The 4,591-nt window shown below is 36.5% G+C and overlaps 1 non-coding gene across 1 annotated transcript; it reads left to right on the top strand.

The window, feature by feature from the left end:
• The first annotated feature begins 348 nt into the window (after window positions 1–348).
• Window positions 349–455, top strand: LOC121253715. The gene has a single exon (XR_005938439.1). It is a non-coding gene; the product is annotated as a small nucleolar RNA R71 (small nucleolar RNA).
• The last annotated feature ends 4,136 nt before the right edge of the window (window positions 456–4,591 follow it).

Raw genomic sequence — 4,591 nt, 5'->3', positions numbered from 1 at the left:
ATGGGCTCCTATTGAAGAGTTAGGCACATATTGGTTGGATGCCCTACTACCGAACAAATCCCACAAGCCTTCGCCATTTGCATATTACCTACATCCATTTGACGAACAAGAGAAATTAGACTCGCAATTTATAGTTCAAGGGAGGAAATATTTACCTCATTATCATGCTTAAATGGACGGTCAAGCCTAGTGCCAAATTGTTGAGAATTGGCCGCCATATTTGTAATCAAGTTTCTCGTGGCCTCGGGAGTTTTATCCATTAAAGCTCCTCCGCTAGTAGCATCAATCATGCTCCTATCAGTGGAATGAAGGCCCTCATAGAAATACTGGATAACTAGCTGCTCACTAATTTGATGATGGGGGCAGCTTGCATATAATTTCTTAAAACGTTCCCAATATTAATGTATGGACTCTTCATTATGCTGCCTTATACCACAAATTTCCTTTCGAATGTTGGCTGCCCTTGAAGCTGGGAAATATTTCTCCCAAAACAACCTCTTCATCTCATTCCATGTGACAATACTCCCAAAGGGTAGATAATAGAGCCAATCCTTAGCCGAATCCTTCAAAGAAAACGGAAAGGCTCTTAATTTAATTTGCTCTTCAGTCACCCTTGCGGGTTTCATACTCGTACATACCACATGAAACTCTTTTAAATGCTTGTGAGGATCTTCACCTGCAAGGCCATGAAAAGTGGGCAAGAGATGTCTTAGTCCAGATTTTAATTCAAAAGTAGTAGTAGCATCTAAAGTAGGGAACATTATGCATAAAGGTTGTTGATTCAAATCAGGGACGGCAAGCTCTTTCAAAGTTCGATTTCCAGCCATGACTTCCTCCTCTTCTAAATCAGAATTGCTAGCAAATAGGGAATCAAGAGTCAGATCGCTCTTTTCATAATTTCTCCGAGCTTCCTTCCTTAACTTGCACAAAGTTCTCTCTATTTTTGGATCTCACTGAAAATCACCTTGATTAGAAGATCGAGTTACAATCATAAACAATCAAGGAAATTCTAATAAACCATGAAAAAAAAATTAGGAAAAGTCTAGAGTAATAAAAATAACTATCAAAAACTAACGATTATTTTTTTTCAAAAATTTCAAGAATGAAATAAGGATCACAAGTAGCACAAAAATCAACTAGAATCACTCCCCAGCAACAGCGCCAAACTTTGGTGTGCTGTCGCAGGCAACCAAAAATAAAACCTATACTCCTAAAAATACATGTAGTAGTGCAAGTAAGGATCGTTCCCACAGAGAGTATTTAGCCTAGTTTTATGCTACGTGAACAAGGATTGGGAGGGGGTTTGAGTATACCGAAAATAATTTTAAGAAGAACAACTAAGAAACAATTCAAATTAAAGTATCAAAATCAATCAAAAGAACAAACCTTGGTCTAAGTTAACATCCACCATCGAAATTTTACTACTGATCATCGATGCAAATATATATTAATTTATACTTTGAATATTCACCGTTGGAATTATTTTCCTATCTCTCCTTAGTCGCAGTTAATTAGAAAACAAGCGATCTAGTTAACCCTAACTACTAAACAACCCAAGACAAGCGCTAAAGGTTTAATTTAGTAGCCACCTCAAGAGTTAGAGAGATCGATGAAGCTAAACAATACAAGCACAAGCGGTTGCATTTAATTTCGTCAAGCGTTCTTCATAAGATCTAATAATTTCTGATGCAGCAAATCATCAAATCTTTGTTGCTTAACAAATCAGAGGGATCAAACAATTACGGATTTGATATCTAATCTAGCAATAGATCGCAACGAATAATAAACTAGTAGGCCTCCTAGTAATTAAACGAGACAATCATGAAAATAGGCAGAGAAAAACATTTGATACTCAAAGATAAATTGAACACTAAAAACAAATCAGATCTCACAGTTTTATTGATTCCGAGGTTTCCGTTTCCTTTGACCAATTATGAAAGTTTAGCCACACAAAGTCATCGTGAAAACTGGAAGGAGGAGTTAGAGAAGAGGGGAGAGAGATGCCCTAGTCTGATGATCTTCTTTTCTTTTACACGTCCATGCCCCCCTTTTTAGAATCCTCCAAAATCTCCTAAAATATCCTAAACATTATCCTCCAATAACCATATCCAAATCTGATTTAATTAAAGGAAATATTAAAAATAAAAGATAGTCATAATATAACTAGGAAAGTGGTGTTTTCTAGCTGTAACTTTCATGCACCAAATCTCCAAAACATCTTCAATTAAATCGTATATTTGAATTGCACGATAAGGCCGAACATTCTAAAATGTCAGTAGGGCAGGTGTGCCAAATTTAAGCCCAATTTCTACCTTTATTAAACCAGTATATTTCAAAACTCAAAAGATGAAAGTTGTATATCCTTGTCTTGGGGTTCCATAGCATCTTGAATCATCTCAACCGGAGATTACATGAGAGACTTATGCCCAGATTACGAAGCAGTATTGGAACTGTCTAGAACCACCCAATTAACTTCGTTTTGCATTAAACGACTCTGTTTGCTTACTAAATAAAAATATAAGAATAATGAGTACATTTAGACACCAAATGAGTATAAAAGACTAAACATGAACGGAGAGAAATATGACACTTTGCATTCTCATTAGTTTTCTTCTCCGAATAATCATAGAATTTATTCTGTTTATAGATTCAGTCATGCTTTTTCTATTGAAAAGATTAGCTCTTTGATTATGTTTTGGATCAATTATTTATCTATATTGATTTAATTCTTTGCTGCAATAACGCTCCCTGAGTATATTGTCGTCGTTAAATTTTCTCAATAGCGATAATAGTTTACATATTTTATAAGTGGGGAATGATTTTTGAAAGGGTTACATTTGGTTTAATTTTGGTATATAAATCTATACCTTTCTATTGGGAATTTTGGGAATTGAGTTCCCAATTAAGTTATTCAATGAATTAAGAATATTTAAACTTTTGGATTTGTGCAAGGGATTTCCAATACTTTATTGTTCATCAAATTTGAGTACTTCTTCTGTTAGTTACTTTGTTTCACTTTAATTTGCGTTTAAACTTAATCTTTAGTTACTCTGCTTCACTTTAATTTGTATTTAGTCTTAATCTTTGTTCTTTATTAATCATTTAATATTTTTCTTTAGTTTCTATGTTCTTTCTACTATTCTTTTAATTTGTCTCTCTGTAGAATTGACACCCCAAAGCTGTGCTACAACTACCGCATTATTCTTTTGGCATAATCAATTCCTTTAGTAAAAGTACTCTGGAATAATCCAGAATTTGAAGAAGCAATTTGAGAATGGGAGGATACAATGAGAAGTGAATATCCTCAATTGTTTGTATCTTAGAACTCTTGACGTATGCATGGATTGTTTGATATATATATATATATATACATATATTTATATGCGTGAATGTTTTTCTCGTGAATGTTTCCTGTTTGTTAGTTTAAGCGTGGTAACCTTGTGTACACCTACCAAACCCTTGAAACAGGGGATGGCACGTTGAAGAAGGACCCCACATATGTCTATTTCTTTAGTGGCACAATTGAGAGAATGAAGAGAACGTTGTATCAGAGATCGCCTCAGAAGAAAGCAGCAAGTGATGAAGATATTTAAGCATCATCGCACTCATATGATGGATGCGGACTCTCGAGGAAGGCTTCGTTTTCGACAAGCATTACCACATGAGGAATGACAACCATGGTGTAGCTCAAAGGAAGCAAAAAGAAGAAATCTGCACAGTTTTGATCTAAAGGCAGAATTGAGTCGCATAGCGGAAGAACGCACAAATAGGTTTATACCTTGTGAGACCTCGGACATGTCTGCATATTGTATTCACTTCCATGAAGAAGGTCAACCAATCGAGGACACAGAACTTGAGATATAGCATAGGTTGAACGAGATGGGAGTCAATATGTATTTTGACTATGACTTGGAAGCCATTTTCTATTTTTTCACAGGATTCAGTGACAGAAAAGGCAGATGAAGTGCCCCCGTCCTTAACATCGTTTGAGAAGTCTACAACCACTTATGGAATAGGTGGTAGCCCGATATTTCTTCCACGAGTGTTTTGATTAATGGTTACGGGGCCGATTTCGTCCAATTTCAAGGACGAAATCTTTTTCTAAGGAGGGGAGGATGTGATGACCCGGGTTTGTCTAGACATGGCCCATAGAATTCATTCTTGGGTGCCATGGCATTTTAGGAACCTTAGTTACTTTGAAAGGCCTTAGAATCTTTGATTTAGTAACTTGAGCCCAAGAAGAGAGTGACCTTATATTACCTTGTAGTTTTTGGCTCAATTTAGAAACCCAAGCCCAATGACTCTAGGCTCATGACCCAAATCTTAGTCACTAGTGTCATGTGTCATGTAAGTGTTACACTGTGAATCTAGACTTAATAGTGGGATAAGGGGGAGAGAGAAGTATAGAAAAGCACCAAGAAGTGGCTTGCACGCCTACCCTAGAGGAATCGCCACTTGTCAACAGGTGAATCAAGGGACAAAAGGAACCTAGGAAGACTAAGGGATTTTTGGCTAGCCCATCTTCCCACATGCCTAGACCCTTGTCCCTCCCAAAATTCGAGTTTCAGGGTAGATTTATTGGGAAGGGAAG

Source organism: Juglans microcarpa x Juglans regia, chromosome 2S (genome assembly GCF_004785595.1).
Source record: "Juglans microcarpa x Juglans regia isolate MS1-56 chromosome 2S, Jm3101_v1.0, whole genome shotgun sequence".
NCBI lineage: Eukaryota > Viridiplantae > Streptophyta > Magnoliopsida > Fagales > Juglandaceae > Juglans > Juglans microcarpa x Juglans regia.
Note: the sequence above shows the minus strand (reverse complement) of the source record. Positions and strands in the feature narration are given on the sequence as shown.